Source organism: Procambarus clarkii, chromosome 36 (genome assembly GCF_040958095.1).
Source record: "Procambarus clarkii isolate CNS0578487 chromosome 36, FALCON_Pclarkii_2.0, whole genome shotgun sequence".
NCBI classification, from domain to species: Eukaryota; Metazoa; Arthropoda; class Malacostraca; order Decapoda; family Cambaridae; genus Procambarus; species Procambarus clarkii.
Window position 1 is genome coordinate 42,358,110 of NC_091185.1, and position 8,421 is coordinate 42,366,530.

The following is an 8,421-nucleotide window of genomic DNA, read 5'->3' on the forward strand; positions in this document are numbered from 1 at the left end:
TATTTAAAGTCATTGTTTATCTGTTTTGATCCTACTTCGTGATCATTAAAATGTCCATATTTTTTTATACAAATCCAAGTGTCTGCTGGGAAACCATCCAGGTATTTTCTGAAACACCATCCAGGTGTCTGCTGGAACACCATATAGGTATCTGCTGGAATACAGCCCAGATATCTACAGGAACACCGTCCAGATGTCTGCTGGAACACGAAAACGAAAAACAAAAGTTAAGTAGACACAATTAAGTTTTGTACTTGACCCCAATGTACTTAAATATTTACTAAAGTGTTCCTTACACAAGGCCCCACTCACACGTAACTCCCACCAGACATTAAGGCTCAATAAACACACTCACACACCCATACTTGTGTTTTGGCTTTAGTGATACTCAACATCCGCGTTCCACACCTGCGTCAGTTGAGAGGCGGGACCAAAGAGCCGAAGCTCAACCCTCCCCCCCTGACCACAGAAGCGCAACTATGTGATTACACATACACAAACATAACATTTTGAGACACATCTCAAGACCGTGGAGGAGCAGACCTGGGAACAACACTCACAAACATCTCTGTCCTCATACTCATATCATTCTCAGCTTCAAGCTGGATTTTCTCCCAGCTTATTGTCACACTTAACACTTTTCTTAAAAGATTAAACTTATGCCAAGCTTGGAACCATACTATACCACGACTCTGGGTCACAATATTATTGGACCCAGCATCACAACTCTCACACTCAGTCCTAGGTCACACTCACCCTGTCCTAGGTCACACTCACCCTGTCCTAGGTCACACTCACCCTGTCCTAGGTCACACTCACCCTGTCCTAGGTCACACTCACCCTGTCCTAGGTCACACTCACCCTAACCTACATCACACTCACCCTGTCCTAGGTCACACTCATCCAGTCCTAGGTCACACTCACCCTGTCCTAGGTCACACTCACCCTGTCCTAGGTCACACTCACCCTGTCCTAGGTCACACTCACCCTGTCCTAGGTCACACTCACCCTAACCTACATCACACTCACCCTGTCCTAGGTCACACTCATCCAGTCCTAGGTCACACTCACCCTGTCCTAGGTCACACTCACCCTGTCCTAGGTCACACTCACCCTATCCTACGTCACATTCACCCTGTCCTAGGTCACACTCATCCTTTCCCAGGTCACATTCACCCTGTCATAGGTCACACTCATCCTTTCCCAGGTCACACTCATCCTTTCCCAGGTCACACTCACCCCTTTCCTAGGTCACACTCACCCTGTCCTAGGTCACACTCACCCTGTCCTAGGTCACACTCACCCTGTCCTAGGTCACACTCATCCTATCCTACGTCACACTCACCCTGTCCTAGGTCACACTCACCCTATCTTACATCACGCTCACCCTATCATAGGTCACACTTACCCTGTCCTAGGTCACACTCACTCTGTCCTAGGTCACACTCACCCTGTCTTAGGTCACAATCACCCTGTCCTAGGTCACACTCACCCTGTCCTAGGTCACAATCACCCTGTCCTAGGTCACACTCACCGTGTCCTAGGTCACACTCACCCTGTCCTAGGTCACACTCACCGTGTCCTAGGTCACACTCACCCTGTCCTAGGTCACACTCACCCTGTCTTAGGTCACAATCACCCTGTCCTAGGTCACAATCACCCTGTCCTAGGTCACACTCACCGTGTCCTAGGTCACACTCACCCTGTCCTAGGTCACAATCACCCTGTCCTAGGTCACAATCACCCTGTCCTAGGTCACACTCACCGTGTCCTAGGTCACACTCACCCTGTCCTAGGTCACACTCACCCTGTCCTAGGTCACACTCACCCTGTCTTAGGTCGCACTCACCATGTCTGTTACGACCTTGGGGTCCTCAGTTGGAAACCAGAGGTCAAATTGAGCAAAATGAACTCCCTTATATTATTTGATGCGCTTGTCGATGTGTGTCTGTTGTATCTTCCCTGCCAGACGTAAGACGATTCTTGTTTCTCACAGAGCATTTAAAGACTGAGCTTGTGGTTGATTATTAATTAATAAAATAGGCATCAACTATGTTTACAAGCGATTAGAAAGTATTAGTAAAGTAGATCTGAGTAAACTTGGATATAGGGCTGCTGTACGATTAGCTGAGTAGTCGGCCGGCAGCGAGTCAGCTGAGGAAGCTGAAACTGGAGACGGTCCTCCTTCTCTGGGTGGCGTCGTGGTGTAAACATCTCTGCATCCCTCTCCCCTTCCTCCTGCTTCTCTCCCTTACCTTATTCTGTGTCTAGTTTACCAAGATAAGTAATGTGTTGTATTCTCGTTTTCTGGGATAAGTGTGTATTAATGTGTATTAATTAATTAGGGTATCACTAGTGTTTATATTGCTAAATTACTCTAAGGGGGACCCAGTGGAACCACGTGGGCTCCCGTAGTACCAGTAAGCTCCCTAGAGTCCTTGCTAGTGTCCCTTGCTTAGTAGACTTTACCCTAGCTTGTGCTAATTGTAAAACCTTGTTTCCTGCTTATGTGGACCAAGGCTTGTAACGTAAGATAGTGTGGTAAAGTAATTATTGTTATGGTTGTGAATGTATATGGGGGGTTGTTAAGAGGGTTTAATAAATAAGTTAGTTTTAAAGGAGTATCCATTCTTCCTGTGTAGGAGATCAATGATCTACCTCTAGGCTGACATTCTTCTTGTAGCTAATTAGTTAACACTGTTTATATCATATTGGGGGCCGGGCCTTTATGATCTCCAATACTTGAGATACATCTTAAATCTAACTACTGACTCTACTCCATAATACTAGACCCCCACTTAGCAGACTATTAATCCATAACAAGTGGTTGGCCTGACCGCGATGAACCGTAATTGTTAAAAATAATATTTTTGAGTGCCAAAACTAAAAATTCTTGTTTTCCGCAGAATGGTTGTGTGTTAGCCTAGGGTCCAGCTCATCTAGCAAAGGATATATCTTGCACTGACTGGACACCCAGCTGGATCCCTTCACGATTGAGGTAAGTGTGGCCTTGTGTTAGGGGCCGTGCAATTTTTTGTTTTTTTTCCAATTTTTATTTTTAATTTTTTCTTTAGCTAGGAGCTAAATTAATTAATGATGTAGGAAAAAATGCAGGAAATGGCAAAGGACCTTTCAGTGGTAGAGATCAAGAAGCTTACCAAGTCTAATTTAGTATTGTTAGGCTGTAACACTGTAAAAGTGTTTGGTTTAGTTTATGTAAAATATATATAGAATATGAGTCAGAGACAGGAATTGGGAAAGGCGCCAGGTTGTCGGCCTGAGATCTCACACCTCAAAGCGTTAATGACCTCAAGTGACCTGAGGTCAGATCATGTGAATTTCACCTTGCTTCTGCTAATCTCATAATTGGAGCCTGGTAGCCTTCAAACAAGCCGACGTTTAAGGAGTGGCTTGGTAGAGTGCCGGAGGCTATCTACTTGTGGGCGGAGTTAGCTACTAGGTTCCCCAATATAAACTCGGAGAGCTATCGATTGAGGATTAAGCAATAGGAGACCAGCCAGCGGAGCAGAGCAGAGGCCAGCCGTCGAGATAGGCCGTCACCAGACGGGGGGTGACGCTGCCTGAAAATTGCAGACGCCCCCCCCCCCTCTCTATTCAACTTAGACTCAGTCCTCGGTGAGTGAACATTTAGGTGACTTGGTCGTGTTTTACAAGTGTTGTGTGAGGATCAGGGGCAGTCAGTTGTAGTGTTCTCAGATTCTTGGAGGATGACTCACTTTGAATATTAATCTTTAACATTTTAATTGGATTGTTTAAGTTATGATACTTACCATGAAAAATATAATTGTTGAATTTATTATTTAAATGGACTTTATTTTGTTCCCTAGAGATTTTGAGTTGAGGTGAGAAAGCCTCTGTGGTTACTGGTTTCATGGTTTAGAATGAGTACATGATAAAGATGGGACCATACTAATAATGATCTCTTGATAACATCTTTGGTGAATATTGTGATACAGACAAGTTCCATTCCTTGTCTAGTATGTAATGATCATGAATGGATGGTGGCAGCATTTCGTCTTCTACTATCTACTTTCTACTTCTACTAGCTACTCTTCTACTTCTACCTATCTACACCTCTCCCTCCACCCCTCACTAAACTCTCACTTTCAACTAATGACCCTCCTCGCTCCTCCCACCTCCCTACCTCTCACCCCAAACCCTCACTAATTACTTCACTATTCATTTCTTTCCTCTCGTTTTCTCTTATACGTTTGTGTCAATGATTCTGTATTCTAGAGTTCTCTCTAGAGTTCCGGGTAGCTGATCCAGTTACGGTGCCTTGTAGTCTTAGCACCTAGGTAGTCAAATACCAAGGTTACAAGGTGTTGAACGAGAGAGGTTGCCTTAGGAACTCTGGAGGGTGCTCTAGAATAGTTAGCTAACTGGGGACGGGATAACGGACTAGAGAGAGCTGTTTCCCCCGGCCTCGTTAGTTAACTGGGGGTGGAATAATGGACAAGATAGAGCTATTTCCCCCCACTCCCCGTTACAAGGCAAGGAATTTGGCCTCGAGTTCAATGACGCGGATTAAAAGTGGACTTTGGTGAATGAAATATTACAACATTGCATGGATCAAGAACTATTGCCAGACACACTCTCACCCTGTCCTAGGTCACACTCTCCCTGTCCTAAGTCACACTCACCCCATCTTAGGTCACACTCACCCTGTCCTAAGTCACATTCACCTTTTCTTAGGTCACACTCAGCCTGTCCTAGGTCACACTCACCAATCCTAGGTCACACTCAGCCTGTCCTAGGTCACACTCATCCTGTCCTAGGTCACACTCACCATGTCCTAGGTCACACTCACCCCATCTTAGGTTACACTCACCCTGTCCTAGGTCACACTCACGCTATCCTTGGTCACACTCACCCCATCCCAGGTCACACTCACCCTGTTCTAGGTCACACTCAGTAGTTGAAAGTAGGCCAACTCACTGCAGTTTTTCTTGTTTGAGCTGCAGCGAGATGGCCTCACATTTTATCGTTACCCCGGTGGACTGCAGCGAGATGGCATCATGTTTTTTCGTTACCCCGGTGGACTGCAGCGAGATGGCATCATGTTTTTTTGTTACCCCGGTGGACTGCAGCGAGTTGGTCCCATGTTTTTTCGTTACCTCGGTGGACTGCAGCGAGTTGGTCCCATGTTTTTTCGTTACCCCGGTGGACTGCAGCGAGTTGGTCCCATGTTTTTTCGTTACCCCGGTGGACTGCAGCGAGTTGGTCCCATGTTTTTTCGTTACCCCGGTGGACTGCAGCGAGTTGGTCCCATGTTTTTTCGTTACCCCGGTGGACTGCAGCGAGTTGGTCCCATGTTTTTTCGTTACCTCGGTGGACTGCAGCGAGTTGGTCCCATGTTTTTTCGTTACCTCGGTGGACTGCAGCGAGTTGGTCCCATGTTTTTTCGTTACCCCGGTGGACTGCAGCGAGTTGGTCCCATGTTTTTTCGTTACCCCGGTGGACTGCAGCGAGTTGGTCCCATGTTTTTTCGTTACCCCGGTGGACTGCAGCGAGTTGGTCCCATGTTTTTTCGTTACCTCGGTGGACTGCAGCGAGTTGGTCCCATGTTTTTTCGTTACCCCGGGGGACTGCAGCGAGTTGGCCTCATGTGCTTTCGTTGCCCCGGTGGGTTGCAGCTAGGTGGCCTCATGTTTTTTCGTTGCCCCTGTGGAGTGGAGCGAGTTTGTCTCATGTATTTTCGTTACCCCAGTCTGATTTAACGGCTTCTATCTGGCATCATGTATTTTCGTTTCCCCTAATGAGATTTAACGGCTTCGCTATGGCCTCATATGGTTTCGTTACCGCAGTGAGATTTAACGGCGTCCATCTGGCATCATGTTTTATGCACATCAATGATATAAATCCATTAATATTCTGATGGTCTTATTTACTCCCCCTTAATTATCTAGAAGTTTTGTATTTAGTGTCCAGCCAAGGATCGTTTATTGAGCATAGGAATGAATGAAATCCATTCATATGAAAAAAGGGAGCAACACAGAGCCAGAACTGACATATATCATAGAGTTCACCCATGTTACCAAACAAGTATTTATCCAGGTCTTTTTCCTAAATCTTAAACTTATCCAATTTAAACCAATTGTTTTGTGTTCTGTCTCGTTTTTAAACTTTTAATAGGCTATTAATATCCCCCTTTTTCATTTCCATTCACTCACACCTCTATCATGTCACACCCTATTTCTTCGTCTTTCTAGAGAATGTAATTTAAGCTTTGTCAATCTTTCTTCAGAGATTGCTTACCGACCATAGGGCAAATAAAAAGGAAAATCCGCTTTCAACCATTTGTATGAACCAAGCCCCTCCCCCCCCCCCCAGACACGGTGATTTCAACAGGGAATTCAGAAGTAATTCAAATATATAATAAATATAAAAACAGGCTACACCAACACTTAAGACATTTTAGACTATGAATGTATGGCTTGTGGAGTAAGTGTAGGTATGTATGCTTACATTTGTGACTGTTGGTTTAGAAAAAAGTTAGCTGATTTGTGTAGCAAGATTGGGATTTCCGAGGTCTGGGAATGATTAAGTTATGAATATAGTAGCTAGCATCCAGCTGTGTTGCAAGATGGTTCAATTGCGGTTCGACATTTGGGAAGTTATTTGATCGATGTGAAACAGCTGAGTACATTACTAGGACAGCTGTCCTGCCAGATGTACGATTCTGCATAATTTGCGGTACGACATTTGGGTTGCTATTTTAGTTTTTGATGAAGTTAGGTTAGGTGGGGATGGATAGTCTGGCCATTTTTGGAATAATAACATTAAATGGATTACACAGATAAGTTGCATGCTAGGGCCTCATTGCATATCTTTGTGACGTCATTCATAGTTTAACAGTCAGCTTAATGTACCCATTTGTGGATCAAACCGCATTAGGGATTAGAATATCAGAATAAAGGTAACTGCAGAAGGCCTATTTCAAAACATCCGAGGTTGCATTTACTCAATGCAGTTCATATATATGTCCACTGAATTATTTTTTTTTATTTGTTATATGCTATAGTAAGGTGTAGGGGGCATGTTCTTAAGCGATTGCGAGACGTAAATAGGACTAGAAGTGAAGGAGGAATTAAATAAAAATATCTTGAGTGTTGGTGTAGCCTGTTTTTTGAAAAATTACATATTTGGATTACTACTGAATTCAGTGTTGAATCAGCGTGTCTGGGAGGGAGGGGCCTGTTTCATACAAATTTCTGATAGCGGATTTTCCCTTTTATTTGCTTTATAGTCGATAAGCAATCTCTGAAGAAAGATTGACAAGGCTTAATTTACATTCCCTTGAATGGCGAAGAAATAGTGTGTGACATGATAGAGGTGTGAGTGACTGGACATGACAGAGGGGGATATTAATAGCCTATTAAAAGTTTCAACAGAAGACAGAATACGAAACAATGGGTATAAATTGGATAGGTTTAAGATTTAGGAAAAAGACCTGGGTAAATACTCGTTTGGTAAAATGGGTGAACTCTATGATACATGTCAGTTCTGGCTCTGTATTGCTCCCTTTTTTTCATGTGAATTTATTTCATTCATTCCTATGCTCAATAAACGATCCTTGGCTGGACACTAAATACAAAACTTCTAGATAATTAAGGGGGAGTAAATAAGACCATCAAAATATTAATGGATTTATATTATTGATGTGCATAAAACATGATGCCAGATGGACGCCGTTAAATCTCACTGCGGTAACGAAACCACATGAGGCCATAGCGAAGCCGTTAAATCTCATTAGGAGAAACGAAAATACATGATGCCAGATCGAAGCCGTTAAATCAGACTGGGGTAACGAAAATACATGAGACAAACTCGCTCCACTCCACAGGGGCAACGAAAAAACATGAGGCCACCTAGCTGCAACCCACCGGGGCAACGAAAGCACATGAGGCCAACTCGCTGTAGCCTTCTGTGGTAACGAAAACACATGAGGCCAACTCCCTGGTGTACACCGGGGTAACGAGAAATATGAGGCCAACTCGCTGCAGCCCGCCGGGGCAACGAAAACACATGAGGCCAACTCCCTGCTGTACACCGGGGTAACGAGAAATATGAGGCCAACTCGCTGCAGCCTGCTGGGGCAACGAAAACACATGAGGCCAACTCCCTGCTGTACACCGGGGTAACGAGAAATATGAGGCCAACTCGCTGCAGCCCGCCGGGGCAACGAAAACACATGAGGCCAACTCCCTGCTGTACACCGGGGTAACGAGAAATATGAGGCCAACTCGCTGCAGCCGGCCGGGGCAACGAAAACACATGAGGCCAACTCGCTGTAGTCCACCAGGGTAACAAAAGCACATGAGGCCAACTCGCTGCAGTCCCCCGGGGTAACAAAAGCACATGAGGCCAACTCGCTGCAGTCCCCCGGGGTAACAAAAG